At 38.1% G+C, this 18,140-nt stretch overlaps 1 protein-coding gene and 1 long non-coding RNA gene across 26 annotated transcripts in view; both read right to left on the reverse strand.

Moving 5' to 3' along the window:
- FHIT (fragile histidine triad diadenosine triphosphatase) overlaps positions 1–18,140 on the reverse strand; it is a 1,286,968-nt gene that overhangs the window by 553,897 nt on the left and 714,931 nt on the right. The window lies entirely within an intron of this gene.
- LOC140848309 (uncharacterized) overlaps positions 1–18,140 on the reverse strand; it is a 58,277-nt gene that overhangs the window by 17,455 nt on the left and 22,682 nt on the right. The window contains exon 2 of the long non-coding RNA XR_012128919.1: positions 1–16,165. This exon is cut by the window's left edge and continues 17,455 nt beyond it. This is a non-coding gene — a long non-coding RNA (uncharacterized lncRNA). The remainder of the gene's footprint in view (positions 16,166–18,140) is intronic.

Below are 18,140 nucleotides of genomic sequence, written 5' to 3' on the forward strand. Positions count from 1 at the left end.
ATATATATATATACACAAACACACCCAAGGTATTTATATAAATACATATCCAAGTTATATATGTATATACATATAATGTACACCCGAGACATATATATCCAAGAAAAATGTCTACCACAAAGCACATTTGCAAGAGTGTCCACAGCAATTTTATTCATTGCAGACCAAATTGGAATCATCCTAAATATTCATCAACAGGAAAATGACTAAACAAACGATGGCATATTCTAACAATGAAAGACTACACAGCAATTAAAAAGAGCTAACTGGTGCCAAATGCAACACGGATGAATCTCAGAAACACAATGCTGTGGGACAGAAGCCAGGACAAGAGCACATGCTGTGCCATCCTCCTTAAATGCACTTCAACAATAGACACATCTAATCTCTGGTGACAAGAATCTGAAGAGCTGTTACCATGAGCAACAGAATATAAACTGTGAAGGAGCGTGAGGAAAACCTCCAGGGTGAGGGTAATACAGACCTTGAATTAGATGTGGTTACACAGATACAGATGTATGGCTGTATAGGGAAAAAAATCAGAGTTGTACAGTCACTGTGTGTGCATTTTACACCACTGAGTTATATCTCAATTATTTTCCCATGGTGATGAGAAATACAGGATGTCACAGAGATCTTCTAAGGCAAGTAGCAGAGAGAGGGGCTCCAGGGCCATCAGGCAAACACCCACACATACAAGGCTCTTTCCCTCTGAAGCAATGGCGGATCCCTGCTTTGGACAAATATTATGTTCAGGTTTTAAACCTTTTCACTATTAGCATCAATTCTATTTGGATTTTGGGCCCATTAGGGTTTGTTTTAGATTTTGCAACTAAATATTCATGGCCACTCCTTAACATATTAAATAAATCAATATACCAAATACTAGAAGAATCTAAGGGCTGAGCAGGGGTTGGGCAAGAAGCAATCATGGAGGGGCTTTTTGAGAAGGTACGAATTTGCTGGGCCCACAAGAGACACAGGCAATTTCTCAAGGTTGAAGAAAAAAGGGAATGAATGCTAAAAAAGGGACAATGTGATAGAAATCCCTGGGGCCATGGTGAGCAGAGTTCAGATCTGAACCTGAATGGGGAAGTGATCAATTTGGTCTAGAAGGCTCTTACGGTAGAATAATAAAACCCAGGTCTTTGCAGCCTGGGAGCACTGAGTTTAAGTTGTCTCTTTGTACCTTTGGCAGGACACATGATCTCATTTTGAGCACCCAGAAATGAGGGCAACAATATTTATCAGATGAAGTAGGCAAAGAAGAAATAACAGTAACACTGAATCTGAAAACTCATTCTCTCCTCTTCCACTTGTCAGAACAGAGGTCTGTTGTTTGCCTCAAAATCAACATGGCCAAAAACAAATTCAAAATTTTTTCTTATAAGCTTCCCGTCTCAACCTGCCCAGTCTTATCAATCAGGCCACCTTGTGTCCATTGACCCAAGCTTAGAATGTCTGACTGATAGCTCACCTTCAAAATAAATGCCCAGGCAAATTATATCTCCCCAAACGATTCATTCCCATCTCTTTATCTGTATTTTGTCAGCCACAACCCAAATCTAAGTCTTAACTACTGCAGATGCCTTCCATCTGGTCTTTGTGATTATGAGTTTTCCTCCCATCAGTTCATCCTTATACCCCTCCCTGGGTTATCTTTTTAGAATAATGACAAAGTGACCCTATAGTGGGTTCTTGTTTCCTACTATTCAGTTATTCACTCATTTGTTCTTTCAATGAACAGTACTGGATACCCATCAAAAACCAAGTACTATGCTATGCAATGGAGATGCAAAAATGAATAAATTATGCTCTTGAGAGTCCAGTGGGAAGCAGTAAACAAACAGTTAATAACCCAATGCTATGAACAAGAAACAGATGTGTGGAAACTAACTTTGTAGGATGAATAGAACAAAATCTTAGAGGGATGATACTGTATCTGAGCAGGATCTCAAGGGAGAAGTGTTTGTCCAGCAAAAAAGTGAAGAAAGCCACACTTTTCCTCTTCAGTGGTACAAAACTCAAGAAGCAAACCCTGTGTTTTGCACACAGGAGACCGCCATGCGTGGAGGTGAGATGTAGTCACCGCTGCAGTCAGTGTGTGCCTGAGTAATCGGGATACACAGAGATTCCCCGTTTGGCCAAGCAGGTAAAACAAAGAAGAGATTCTTCCCAGAAGACGCAATGGCAATGGCCAGGAATTCCTTTGGGCAACTACTGGGTCAGACATCAAAGCTAGAAAGAAGAGATTTGAGGATCAAATAGAAAAGAGACAATGAAAGCAACACAATATTATAGACCGTGGCTTTCACTGGCCAGTAAAAAAATGAGAGTGGGCATGGGGAGGGGGATGGTGGTTTTTGCCTCAAGGACAGTGAACAAAGAACTTATTACATCTGAAATAAATATTCTTATCACAACATCTCCTGACCCTCATAAACACTAAGGGGCAGCAGCAGGATACATCCTTTTGAGGGCAGTGAGCTTTCATGTCACCCCATACCTAATTTTACCTGGGTCCATTCATGGGAAAGTCAAATGCTGAGGCCTAGTTCATTCCAGAACTTTTTAATGGCTTCCCTCCATCCTAAATGCAAGCTACACAGGTCAGCCCAAGATGTGCAGTGTCTCCACCACCTTGGGTACAAGTGTCCTGACACAGGCATCCTAAATCCCTGGTTGAAGTTGAGATTTAACACTTAGAAGATCAACACATGTCAAATATGAAAGCTTTTCTGTTTGGAATTTTTGGGTGGGGGTGGGCAACCAAATACTTAATTTTGATCTCATTTTCAGATCGAATTGATCTTCTCTGACCAGATTTTTTGTTTCTAGTACTAATGATACTACCAGATGTGTGCTGTGAGCTCATCACAGACAGGAACAGGGTCTTCATTATCTCTGTTATCCCACTACCTGCACAGTGTCTGGCATTTAAGCATTAAACTGATTAATCATGGGAGAGAACAGTAAATGACATACATATTCTACATGAATATACTGCCATCCCCTAGGTGAATGAGATTGAACACCTTCCCTATTCAATGGTACATCTTGTTTTCTTAAGTCTTCTGAGACTCGGTTTCTTTATCAATAAAACGTGGATCACACTGCCCTACGTGTAACGTGGGATAAGCAGGCTAAGGCACACACAAGCCTAATGAGCCTTTAATAAATGCTGTACAATTCTAAGCAGAAGCAAAATGCAACCCACCCAATCCCAACCCAAAACAACACTCTTTGTTGAGAAATCACAAGTTAAACAACCGTGATGATAACTACAGGTAACAGAGCCTCCAGGGGCACCCCAGCCTCTCAGGAATCTCCTCAACTTACTCCTGTTGGGTACCCCAGGGAATGAAAAGAAAAGTAGTTACCATTTTGTCCAAATGTAGTTGATGGTTAAAAATCAAAGTAAGTAGCATGTACAAGTCTTCAGGGAAGGCAGTATGAAGGACACAAGTGGGAACTCCAAATTCTACTTGCCCAGGACAAAAGACCCACTTTTCTGGGAGACAGTGCAGGAAGGAGATGGGAGGGAGGGAAGAGAGCAGGTTAAGATGCTAACTGCTCTAGTTCCTTCCTAGGCGGTCTTGCTCAACTACAGCTGACTGTCCTCTCAAGGCAGGCTCTCGCCCATGCGCCTCTCCTTGGTGAGTTCAAGCTCCCTACCCTGTTGCTTTAGGTCAAGGGTGGGTGACAGCTGTACTGTTACTAATCCCAGTTTATACAACATTCATTCTTTAGTTCCACTACACCAGGCCAACAATTTGGTGGACAATCTCACTGTAAACAGTCTTCAACTTACTTCCGATTTGAATGTGCCATCTGTTTCCTGTTGAGACCCTGACTGATGTAGCCTTTCAAATAGTGTTTTTGGTCTAAGAGCACCAGAATACCTCCAGGCATTCCATGCTGTTCTACAACTCTGTGCCTCTTCCCTCCATGCTGCTTCTAAGTGGAAGACCTTCCCACTCTCTCTGCTGGGGACTCCAGTCATCCATTATGACTTTTCAAGGCAGTTCTTTTAATCAAACCTCTTGATGCCACCACAGGTAGAATTAGGGGCTCCTTCTGTCATATTCTACAGGCATCTACAACTTTGACCATACGTTATATTATATCCATGTACGGAGTGGCCAAGTTGCAACATCTAATGCCGTACCAGGTGCCCAGTAGATAAAAACAAATGGGCACCGAATGCTTGAATGAACATACTGCTGTGTTACATACAGTCTTTATTCTCTTCTATCCATCAAATCAACTGGTATTGGCATTCCATTTGGCACCATGGAAGACCACACATCATTTCTAACCAAAGCATGAAGAACTGAGAGCTCTGAAGCTGGGATCTTTCTGGGAAGTCAAAATCCAACATACAGTCGAGATTTCTTTATCATAAAACACATGGTAGGGGGAGGCAGAAAAGAAGATATATTTTGAATCTAAGCCTGTGGTTAACATGTTTACTTTAATAACTAGATTTATTGAAAAAAATTCATGTGAAGTCTTTGAAAAATGAAGGTTATGTTTTCATTAATTCAGTATATGCTTACCGAGTTTGATATTCTAACACATTTCACTTTAAAAAGCATAGATTCTAGAATCATGCATATTTAATACATTAAAATAATAACTTACTTGAACTCACCTAAGAGAGGAACTTTCTTTTCTGTCAAGTAATAATATAGTTTTTCTCCCACGCATAATTCATTTCTCATCTAGTTATTTCCAAAGGAGGCTTCATTACTGTGATAGACCCCCTCTATTCTTAGTGGTTTGGAGGTCATTTCTTGCAGAACAAAATATCTAACACTTAATATAAAAACTTACAAAGATTTAACACAATCCTGTGCTCTTAAGATTTATTCTTATAGTTGCTCAGAAAAGCAACAACTAGTCAATGTTTAAATGCTTTGACTCTTTGGATGTGTATAAACTTTAGCTCTCAATCACTCCGTGGAACTTTACTCCTCCTCTCATGAAAATGCATAACAATGAAACACCCCTGATTAACAGCTTAGTCCATGCAGCATGCAACATTCATAGATGCTAATGCCTCTTTGAAGGGTACTTAGTATTTACAAATCATTTTACTTTCATTTAATGGCCAAAACATTGGTGTTTTAAATAAAACATACACACTAATATGGCAACTATTTACTTGCCAGTGAATGGCTATTGCTTGCCATTATTTATGTCCATTTCAGAAAATGAGTCCTTAAGAAGCCCTGTAAATCACTTTCTTGTATAGAGGTGAATTTTTGTAAGAGGAAAGGGCTACTCTCAGTTAACATACCACACACTACGCACTTTGTATATGATGTGTCATCCTGCAACAACCCTAGGAGACAAAGTCATTAATACTTAATAACTGCTAATATGCAGTTAATTAATGACAGTTGATACGCAGCTGAGTCTCTGGTGCCCAGTCTCAGGTGTTTCCCATTATGTCATGTTGTGTACCCATGTTGGCCAAGGCTACATATATGCCAAGTGAAAATATTCACATCATACATTCATCCCCTTTTCTATTTGCCCTCTGAGAAAAGTGAGGGAGAAGAAAAGGAGGCATTTTCCTGTTAGTCCATCATCACGGATCCTCATCACTAGAGAACTCCTCTGTAAAGTAAACTCAGCCTTCCCCCCTGCCCCCTGCAGTGTTCCACGCTGGTAGATCCTGGATGGGCCCTTTCAATTCTATTCTCAGAGGATCAGTGTTCTCAGTGTTGTATCATCAATTCTTTTCAATTAAGTCAGGTCCTATCCCTGCCTGGACACTCAGCTCCCAGATAAATGGCTTCAATTATCTAGGGTCTGTTTCTCAATCAGTAGCCAATTCCCTGGATAAAATAGCTATAGTTCCTCAGTGTCCCTCCAGAGTATTTTTTGCAAAGAATTCAAAGAATATCCCACTTCAGTGAATTATCTAGAGAATAAATAAATCGTTTTTATTGGAGGGAAATTTTGCTAATTCTGCTCCATTATAAAGACACTAGAAATTCTAAGCAAGCCCTTATCCTCAAAAACCATGAAATCTAGGAAAAAATCCAAACCAAACCATAGAACAATGAACTCGCCTAGACTATATTCTTAGCCAAAATGCATTTTATGAATTTGAAAAACCTGATGCATTCATGAGCAGGCTTACCTCGACGTACTGTGTAAAATCACAAATTAGCAATATGAGTTATTTCACTGCATTGTTTTGAAAAGTCCAATCTTTAAAATAATTGAAGTAAAAGTTACATACAGTGAAACAGATTTTATAATGATTGAGTTTTGACAAATGTGTATTTGTCAAAATATACCAGTCAAGTCCCATCATTTCCAAAGGAACTGCTGATCTGATTTCTATCATTTTGGGTAAGTTTTGCCTGTTCTTAAAAATGGCATAAATGTAATCACACAATATGTACTCATTTGTTTCCGGCTTCTTTCAACTGTTTAAGATTTATCCATGCTTCTGTGTGTTTCAGTAGTTGTACTTTGTATAGCTGAATAATATTCAGCCAACTGAATGCCCAACAATTTATTTATTCTCTTGAAGGACTTTTGAGTTATTTCCATTTTAGGGTCTTTATGAATAAATTTCCTATGAACATTTATGTACAAATTTTTTTGTGGGTATGTTTTCATTTTTGGGGGGGTAAATATGTTGAGAGTAACATTGCTGGGTAAATGAGGTATATGTTTAACTGTATGAGAAATTAAACAACTATTTTCCAAAGTGGTGGTTTCATTTTATATTACCACCAGCAATGTATAAGAGTTTCTGTTAGGTCATATTCTTACTCACCACAGATTTTTTAATTATGATTTTTCAAGTAAGTATAAAGAGGTCTCTTATTCTGTTAAATTTTTTCTTTCTTTTTAATATTCATAACTAATGAAATTAAGCAACTTTTAATGGGATTATTGGTCATATATAAGTATATATATTTATATTTATACATTTGGGTAATGTCTGTTGAAAAATATTTTGCCCTTTACATAAATTGGGCCGTTTGTTTCTTTGTTACTGAAGTGTTTGAGTTTGTTTTCTTAAAAAAATATATTCTGTATATATGTCCTGTGTTAGATATATGTATAATTATTGCCTTCCAGACAGTAGCTAAGCTTTTCATTTTCTTAAGTGAGTCTTTTGACAAGCAGCAGCTTTTAATTTTAATGAAATCTAATTTATCAACTTTTTTCTTTTACAGTTGGTGGTTTTGTTTGCTAAGAAATCTGTGGCTATCCCAAGGTCTCTGAGATATATTTCTACATTTTGTTATGGAAGCTTATAGTTTTAGCTTTTACATTCAAGTTGATGACCAACCTCAAAATACTTCATCATTTTTTTCTGTAGTGCTTTCTCTTGGGTGATTTTTATTTTGTAGCTTTTAGTGCACTAACTTTTTAACATGCATAATCTAATTGGCTTTTGATCCCATGTAGCACATTTCTCATTTCAGCCATTGTACTGTTCAATTCTAGAACTTCCATTTGGTTTTTTTTTAGTTACTGTTTCTTGGCCAAAATTCCCCATCTGTTCAGGTAAATGCCCAACTTTTCCTTTAAATCCTTGAACATCATTATTATAGCTATGCTAACTCCAAAATCTTCTCATGTCGGCATCTGTTTTCAGTGACTGCTTATCTTCTTAATTGGAATCACATCTGCCTGTATCTCCTCATGTATCATAACTACATAATGCTATACTGCAAGGGATCTAGATTACCTTTTATTCCTACATAGATATTAAGGATTATTCTGGCAGTTATTAAATTGTTGGCAGATCTTTTTGATCCTGCCAGGCTTGTTTTTATACTCTGGTAGTGTGGACCTATTTGATTTTATTCTTAGTTCCAAGTACATGGCCCTCATTCTAGATTGTGTTTCTCATTGGGTGTGGCTTTTCTATATCCTCAATGGATTTCCTAGACTGTCCAACAAAATCTTCCCATTCTGGTAAGGCCAGAATTCTAACATCTCTCAATTTATAACTTCTTGTATCTCTGTTATGCATTCAGCCCTGCAGAAGTCACCTTCTGCTGGGTCCTATAAAGTCCCACTCTGTGCATGCACAGCATGGTCCTTGGCTAATGATGCACAAGAAAATCCCATGCACCCCACTTCTGTACTCTTCAAAGCTTCCTTCTCACCCGTGTCATGACTGCCAAATTTAAGAAACTTCAGCAGCTCTGCACTTCAAACTCAAATGACCACCTCAGTTAAGCAAGACCACCGCCCTCTGCTGTGGCTTCTCTTCCCTATATGAATATCAGAAAATCTCATGTGTTTCCCTTTTTTTCAAGGGTCATGACTATACTGTCCTTCAATGTCTCAAATCACTTGTCATATATACTTTGTCCAGTTTTATAGTTCCTTACTGTGGTATGGTAAGTTATTCCATTATTCTGTCATGGTCGAGAGGAAAGTTGATATTCCCTCTTAACATTACATTGGCAGGCAGTAGACCACCTACACATGCTTATTTCAACTGATGACCTTAGACAGAACACTGCTCAAGTGAAATTCGAATCAAGGTAATCAATACAAAGACAGGCTCAAGCATACTGTATAGAACATCTTTAAGCCATAGAAAAAAGCCAGGATTAACCAGGTTGGCAATAATTTCTAAACTACATAAAAAAGGTGTTTGTAATAAATCTATATTATTCTAATAAGGAAAAGTGTTTTTATAGCAGTAAGTGATTCACTGACTATGTCAGAGAGCTTCGGAACCTTCGTTCTTTATACATAATGCCATTTTTTTCATCATATATAAGAGGAAGAGCGACTAGAAAAACTTGGGTCATAAGCATTAAGTTTATGGATATATGCTTGAATTAACAACATATTTGGCCACAATTCAAAATGACTTCATGTTTTCTGAGGAACAATTCAGTTAGAACTTGAGGTCAAGCAAAGAGATCAGGTGACATAAAAGCTGACATAAAAATAGATTTCCTCTCCGTACTCTCTCAGGTACTCATTAATATTGGTTGGAATGCTCTCTTCTTCCAACTCCTGACCTTGTGCCCCAATGAAATTATCTCCACCCAGGTCTCTCACTGGTATCAGTTCCCTGAAGATGCCCAAATCAACATCCTAAGGCCAAACCTCCCCCTAAGTTTAAATACCCACCTGGACATCTACCTTGAACTCAACACCTCCAAAACAGAATTCCTTCTCTTCCCACAAAAATTGTACCTTCTCCTGCATCTCCATCCTGGCTGCACCGTGTTCCTAAATCGCCTGGAAGAGGACTCTTACCTCTCCTCTCAGTAACTCTCTCATCTATCCATTCATCTCTATGCCTCAATAGTTTCCAACTCTAATTATATCTCCTTTGTCCCCTTGTTTCCATCCACGCTCTACTGCATACTTTTGTTCCATCATTCACTCAATTCCATGGCCTTCAAACTGGTCTCTTCCCTCCAGTCTATCCACAGCTTGACTCTTGAGTCACCAATGTGACCACCTCTCTACCTATTTTAAAATCCACCAAATACTCCCAAATCGCTCCAGAATAAAGTTCACACGGCTTTTGCTGCTTCCCACCTCTCCTGCCTTTAGTCCCGTATCTCCTCCTTGGTAATTTACACTCCAACCACACCAAAATGGTTGAAAATGCTTTGAATGAATGATAGAGTTTCAGGACGTCAACTCTTTGCACCAGCCAGGCGATCTGCCTGAGATCAAATTCCTCCCCATTCCTGGGACTCAGACATGTCCTTCTCTGAGCTCCTGAGGTAGAGCAGACTATTTCATTCTGAACCATTTCTTTCACTAGATTACATTTGAAACGTTCTGCTGGCCCCCTACTAGATTATAAATGCCTTATGGAAGGGAAGTGTAACAAATGCATCTTTACTCAACCACCATCTACCACGACGCTTCACCCACAGGGCACATCCCATAATTGTCGAGTGACAGACAGATGAGTTACTAAAAAACATCCACTTCTACTATAGCAGAGGGAACACTGCAACTGCGATAAACCAAATTTTGAAGTGTGGGGTGTTGCCTGGCGGCTGTGGCTGAAGCTCTTGAGATCAACATCAGTATGAGAACTGGCTCTTTATAATACAGAAGAAGCATCTTATTGCTGTCATGCCAGCCACTGCCTGTATTTTCTTTCTTTCTTTAAGATATATGACAGGAGTAGTTTTCGAATATATGTAAGATAGAGATATATACGCACTATACATATATGCACTGTGTGTGTGTGTGTGTAGTCATACATATTTTAGAAACAATTCAGAAGCAAGAGGTGTTAGGTTTTTTTTCCTACCTTGCAATGACCCTTTGGTAATTTTTATTTTTGCAATAATGAAGAAGAGGAAATCAAATAGATGCTATTCTATGTAACCAGAAGTACAGAGACTATGTCCTCATCAGTGGCAGGTTTTAACTAAGATGATGTAACAATCGCCACATAACGAATGCTACAAGGCCCTTCCTTTTATTCAATATTACTGGAATGAAAAGCAATAATAATTTCTAATATTAAAGTTGTCATTCCTCTCTACAATGTAATTTAGAAAATATAATAAAATTGCAAAACTATTTCTGGAAGACATACAAAAATATACATCCAGATAAATGAACGTTCACACATTATTTCATGGCCATTTGCAAAGGCAGACAGAGGAAGCAGGTCAGAGGAGTGATGAAGGAGTGAGAACACCGACTGGTAACTTATTCTTGCTTTAGCAGATTTTTTTCTTTTAACTCAATTTTTTTGCCTAACAGGTAACTTAAAAGTACATTTCTGTACCTATCCCATTAAATTTCTAATTTATTTTCACAATGGGAACCTCATGATTATGCAAAAATTGGCAAGGCCCTGCTAGTGACAATCTCTGTATTTCTGCACCACGAGGCCTTGCAGTTTACAGAAGAGTTGCCAAGAGGTGGCATCTTCATTATGTAAATTGCTGTCTGGTGGAAGTATCTAGAATGGCTTAAATGATTCGTCTAGTTTATCTGAATGGTATCTCAACAGAAGTATTAGTAGAGATGTCAGTGCTTAGGACCTGGAAATGGTGTTTTCCAGCCCAGCTACACTGGGAAATGCTAAATAGTCTACCTTCTTCTCTGAGAAGTCAGAAAATGAAGAGACCTGTTAACCTTTATTTAAACCAACTTTACCCAAACTTACCTAAGCAAAGACCACCGCTCCTTCATTACCAGCTTTTTCTTCCCCTCAGAAATACCTATTAACACTCCGTAGAACATTTGTGGGAGACTAATCTATGATTGTCGCACATCCCTAACTTAGCTGCTTAGAATATTCTGTTAAAGGATAGGTGTAATGTCACGATTCCTTTTGCTTATCCCCAGTCCCATTTTACTTCTCTCTCTTCTTCCGTCTCCTTTCCCTCCTCCACCTCCACCAAATGCCAACACTTGGATTCTAAATTATTGGTCCTAGACCAAGAGAGTCCCAAGTACCAATTCAGGTCCATCTATTTCAATGAACAAATAACCCAAACTTGTGACAATCTGACAGCAAAATTATGTGAAATTAGTGACATCTACTTCAATTTACATTAACCTCTTTTTAGTAAGCTGTCTCTTTTATCTTCAGATCTCAATATGCTTTAGGATGTCTTTTATTTCTTTCTTAATCTTAGCTCCTACTTTCCCCCAGACTTAAAAAAATACTTATGTTTGGTGGCTGATATGATCAGTGCAGCTCCTATGAAATAAAAGTTAGTTTCTTCCTTTCTTCCTCTCTCTTTCTTTCTTTCTTTATTTCTTTTTTTCTTTGATATTGAATTCAGTACATTTAGAATGGAACTAAAGTGACCTAGGCTGGTTACAAAGATTTAAATCAATAGTGAGGAATGTAATTTGCTGGTATGGGTTTCATGATCAAATAGAGAAGGACCTGTTTCTGTTCTACAATCTATCAAATGGAAATTTCAAAGTATCTACAAAATTGTATTAAGTTTATGTATTCAACAAATATCAATAAATGCCTTTTATGAGCTAAGCACAGCTTTGGGTACTGGGGTACTGATATCACCTGGTCAGACTTTGCCACTGCCTTCAAGAGCTCCTAGTCTAGCAGGGAAACTAGGTATGAATTTTATAAATAAGTTTGTAGTGTTCTGATTACAACTGTGGTCATGGCAAGGAGGCAAATGAATGAGCTGATCTAGCTTAGTCTGTGGGTGGGGAGATGGGTGAGGAGGGGATCAGAGAAGAATGGCCTGAGAAAGTGGCATTTAAGCTAAGGCTGAAAGAATAAGGAAAATTCAGTGAACTTCTAGACAGACAGAACCACATCAGATGGTTAGAACCTTGCCATCTTTGAGAATAGAGAGGGCCAGTGTGGTTGTCATACCGAGAGCAAGACAAAACGGTGTGGGATTAGTCAGAAAATAAGTAGGGTGACCATCATAGGAGCTCTGAGGCCAGTTTAGTATTTATGCTAAAAGCAATGGGAAGCCATCAAATGTTTTAAAAGCAGGAGTGGATATGATCAGATTAGATATGAAAAGTAACAGAGGGAAACCTCTTTGACAATGTGTCAGGAGGTCAGCAAGGGGGGCGCTCAAGCCCCAATTCTTTTGCAATTGTGGGCCCCACTGGAAGAAGGGGATACCTTGCAAGTCATATGGTTAAGCTACTTTAAGACCCAATAGGAAGAGGGAAGGTTTCTATCTCCCTGGCAACAGCCCAGCCAATGAGAGACCATCAGGACTCACCCAATGACAAGTCATAATATAGGGACACTCAATGCACTGTGGGACACTCAATGCACTGTGTCGGATTTTTGCTTCGAACAGCCCTCCCAACTCAGCCCTTTTCCTCTAGAAAAGAGCGGTCCAGGTGTCCTTTGTTCTCCGGACTTGCAAATGGCTTTGTTGCAGCTTATTTGTCCTGTATTGTGATTCTGTTATTCCGAATAAACCCATTTTTGCTGGCAAAATAACTGATAGTTTTGTTTTTAAGATTAACAATGTTCTAACAGATCCCCTGACTCCATAAAGAGAACCAGCATTTCTTGATGACAGTGGGGAGGGCAGGGATTATATTCATATTACCCTCTAGTTACTGGGGAAAAAAAACACTAAAGAAGTAATCTAAGGAAAGTGGACTGCACCTTCAAAGAACTCGTCCAGCTTCTAACCTCTAATCAAATCACCATTCCTAAATCTCTGTTGCAAGCTGCTGGTACAAACAGCTCTGGCAGCCATTTGAGAACAGATTAAAGGCAGTAGGAATGGAAACACAAAGCCTGGCTAGCAGGTTACTGTCTAGGCAAGTGAGCATGATGATTCAATAATAACAAAAGGACAATAAATTCAATAACAATAAAAGGAGAAAAAGAAAAGGATATGAGCCACAAAGAAGGTAAAATCTATTGTACTTGGTAAATCTCCTTGTTGGGAGTATTACATATAACTTTTGAAAAATTAATCGCTTGTGATTCCTCTGGAAATATATGTAATATGGGAATATTATCATAAATACCATTATTTTTTCATATATAAAACATAAATAAAACTTGACCTGATCAAATGCTTAAAACAGACTAATTAAGCCAATCAATATTTCAATCTCAAATACTTTAGAAACTTAACAAAGACAACTCACAGTTTGATTAAAAACTAGTATGACCTAATAATTTAAAAAGACCAATTAAGAATGTGTACCAGGCAACATGCTCTAGATTTATTTTTTGCAATTGAAAATAGTAAGTTCCTATTTCTTCAACAATATTTGCTCACTTAGGCTTCTACTGATTCAAAATTAATTTCCTCCCCTAATTCATTAAGATTTTACTCAATTTTGCTCTACCTACTTAGAATGCACTAAAAGCAGTACATTTAATGATAGCACATTTTTTACAAAAAAAAATGCCTCTGTGAGTTATTATAATAGAGTTTAGAGACTGAAAGGTATGGCCAGTGAGGTCTTGCATCCCAGCTTCTTACCTCCAATGTGCTACAGAAATGAAACACAAACAAATCCCACTGCCTCGACTGCACACAACACAGCCTCTTCGGTAAAGCAATAACATTTATATAAAAATAATTCCTGTGTGGAGCTGATGAATATGCATATCGAAGTAACAATTTGATTTTAAAATCTGTGGAGGCCCAAGTCAAGACCAAATGGTATAATCAATTTTCCCATAAGCATTTAAGATGTTTCCTTAATGTTAGGCTGTGACAATGGTTATGTGCCAATGTCTATCTGAAGAAGTCTAATAAGGAGGAGAGACTGCCACTCCCTGAATCAGCTCTTGCAGATCAGATCTCTTCATTGTACAAAGAGACAATAGGATATCAGAAAAAAAATGACAAAAATGAGAAACAGGACAAATGAATGCACCTGATGAAGAGCCAAGTTAGAGCAGGTTTGTCAGATGTTTGGGATTCTGGGAGAGGAAAGGAGAGGGTCTTTAAGAGTAGCAGGGTGTGTAGTAGTGAGAGAAGGGAGAGAAAAATGGTACAAGATTTCATTTTATGCGATGCAAGAATTCTTCCTTTGCTCTTTTTATGCAACACAACAACAGCAAAACCCTAGTAAAGATTTTTAAATGATTTTGTAATTATTTTGGATGCCAGATTCATTATTATTTGAACACCGTCCTTTAGCAGAAGCTCAATAGGACCCGGTTTTATGCGGTACACTAATTTTGAGAGTATCAGTACTATTACACCATCTTAAAATAGGCATGCGTGGAACGCAGTGACACCAGTCTGTGAACACGGCAGCTCGGGTTTAATTCAGGTCACTTCCATATGCTAGAGCTTTCCTCTGCTAAGACTGTTCTCCCTTTTATCTCAAATTTTCACTGGATCATTGCCTGCTCAGGTATCATATTCAAGCTTAAACATTTGTTCTACAGAGAGATTCTCTCAGAATTTATAGCTGCAATGCTGTCTAAGAGAAGTCTCTGCAATGGTGGAAGTGTTCTAGATCTGTGTTGTCCAATGTGGTAGCCACATGTGCCCACTAAGCACTTGAAATATGGTAGTATGACTGAGGGAGTGTATTTTTTATGTTATTAACTTTAATTAAACTTAAATTTAAATTAAAAATAAAGTATAAATAAAACAGGTGGCTGGTGGTTGCTATATAAAATTGTAGCAAGACAAAGCCTCTGTTCTTTTATTTCCTTAGTATTCTGTGTGTCTCCTTTATAGCACTTGGCTTATTTACATTTACAAAGTGTTATAATTATTTGTTTAATGACCATCTCCCCCTGATCAAGATTGTTGTTACCCCACAACTGACACACGGTGCCCACTCAAAGAGCTACTGAATGAAGGACTTACCATTTAAATAAAACCTTTCATTGTTTCAATCACATAATATCAGATGTTAATCTGTGTGTAACGTGAATACCAAAGATTGATGAAAGGAAATTGAAACACTAGCTGTTTACAAGGTGCGCACTTTCTGTTAAAGTCCAGAAAATGCTACCAACAATTATCAAAATCTGTGGGAAAATGTGTTTACCAGATGTTTCCTAAACACACATACACACACACACGGTATATATGCGCGCACGCACACTCACACACACACACACACAGCTGTCTTCAGAAAAGAGCCCTTCTGTTTTGCTTTAAAATATACTTTGGTTGTGAAAATAATGACACTCCTCTGCAAAATAAAAAAGCCAGTGCAAAACACACTCACAATTTAGCTCAGGCGGGTATGATAAAGTTGACACAAAGAAACTGCCCCTCCCTAATTTAAATGAACATTGCATCTTTAGATCATGGTAGCTTATTTTCTTAAATCTTTTTAAATATGTTCACTCCTCCAGATGCAAATGCTCAATAGTTATTCTTTGTCATCTTTGAAAATGAAAGAAAAATATAATAGTTTAATACATACACAATATAGACATTTTAATATTCCCAGTGGGAATGGAGACAGATAGCTGGACAGCATATGGGAAGATATGAATTCCAGAGAAGAGCGGTGGTTGTAATTCACTGGAAAATACACTTAGTTTGATCATTCTTCGGCTGGTTTGTTCATGCATCCATTTATGCGTCTCTCCACACACATGTGCATCCTTTACACTTAGAGTATCTTTCATCACGGAATGTACAGTCTGCGTTCAAAGTTGAAAACATACTCTGGCAACTGAAATCCGAGGCCTTAGGAGAGCAGCGCCCAGGAAGATCACACAGCTCTGCACGGAGGCACCGTGAGGGTGGGGACAGTTGAAACGCACGCAACAGAACCACAGCACATTGTGATTTTTAAATAGACACTGGCAAGAACGCTTCCCTCTAATCCCAAAATTCAACTGACTGAGACTCCATCTACAAAACCATGGGGTGGGGATGGGGGAACACATAGAAACTGACCAATGCATGTGTTACATAAATTCATGGATTCATGGTGAAAACAATTTGTGAATGGTTTAAAGATACAAGAGGACAGCTCACTGCATCAACATTTTAAAACAAATAAAGTGATGTGAAGACCCTTATTATAAAAACCCCCCGTCTTGACCTGAATAAGCATATTATGAAGGTCATTATGAAAAGCATACAATTTTAACTTGTGTCTAAATTTTCCTCTGTGTGCCTATCTTTTCAGGAGGCCTACCAGGAGAGGCTTACAAGCCAAGCCCATCGGAGCCCACTAGCACAGGCATGTCTCTCCTCAGGATAGGTCTGGAGACATTTAAATTCACCACTCTGAGTTGAAATAGTAGAAATTTCTGCCAAGTCCTATGATTATCGAGCAATAATTTAAGCAAGGGAAGTGTTTGTCAGTAGTACAGAACAACCTCCACAGACTTAATACCTCAAGCTAACATGGTAACATTATTTTACTATAAGGTAATTATAAGATGGGGGTGATACTTTGCTTTTTTGTCTTTTTCTAAAAGATGAAAAGTGCCTTTGGATATTGTTAGCAATGCCTGACCTTCAGACACTGGCTATGCAAGAAATGCAGAGATCATGGTGATTATTATATGAATCTGAACCTTAAGGCCCCAGACCACAAAGTTCATTTCATTGTCACACAGCAGCTTGGAAGTAGATTCAACATGGATTCATAAAAATAAAGCATTAGCAGGAAGGAGACCACAATAATCTATTGAAAGCACTACAAATCAAGTAAGTGGTACATATCCCCAGTACCTGGGGACCGCTCATATGCCCTGGCTAAAATAGGTCTTGCAGAATTTGACTTTTGTCTTGGTTGTACAATGGTAAATAAGCCATTTAATCCCACAACAGGGAAAATGACAGCATATTGCTGCTATGGGGTGAACTGTTAAAGGTTAATTGAGTTTTAGATACTTATCCCTAATTGTTCAAGATTTTATTCTAATATCAATTTCTGCATTAATGCATAGGCATCCTGGGTCCAGAAGGAACAGATTTCATTTGAAATTTAAATACATCCTACCACCAGAAAAGAGAAGCTTTTTTCCCCCAGACAATCCTCATATTCAGAATCTAGCTTCCTAGATGAAATAGGTCAAGTTAATCAAACCTCCCCCAAAATATTGCTTGAAGTGAGTCAATGACTGAGTTAATCCAAACATACAGATACTCAATGAAGATGATGGGACATTAATTAAATATGAAAATACATGGCATGCAATCTTTCATAGGGAGCTATATCTTAATAATATTAACACTTCAGCTTAGTAAGTTAAAGATACTTTTCTCATAACTAGAAAACAGAGTAACAGTTGGTTCAACAAGAGTAGTTTGCACTGCCATATATTCCAGTATTCAGGGCAGGTCATCAGTAAAAAAAAAAAAAAAAAAAATATATATATATATATATATATCATGAGTATTTTTAAGTCATTACAGCACAATTTTGTAAAATTGGACAATATCTTAAAAGATATGCCTATTTATTGTCACAACAAACCATCTGGTAAGTTTTAGAGAGCGATTTCTGAAAGGTAAGGATGTGCCCAGCTTGCAGAATACCTGGCACTGAAGCAAATGAAATTAAGGGGGATTGAATCACATTGCAACAGAATTCCAGGCTGGGAGAGGGTAGGGGAAACAATACCTATGTAAATATTCCCTTACCAGTAGCATTTCTAGCCCTTTGTATATTTGTATTTATGATATTGTATTTTATTTAGTATATAACCTTTAAAATATACAACAGTAGCAGTATCAATA

This window comes from Manis javanica, chromosome 3 (assembly GCF_040802235.1).
Source record: "Manis javanica isolate MJ-LG chromosome 3, MJ_LKY, whole genome shotgun sequence".
Classification (NCBI taxonomy): domain Eukaryota; kingdom Metazoa; phylum Chordata; class Mammalia; order Pholidota; family Manidae; genus Manis; species Manis javanica.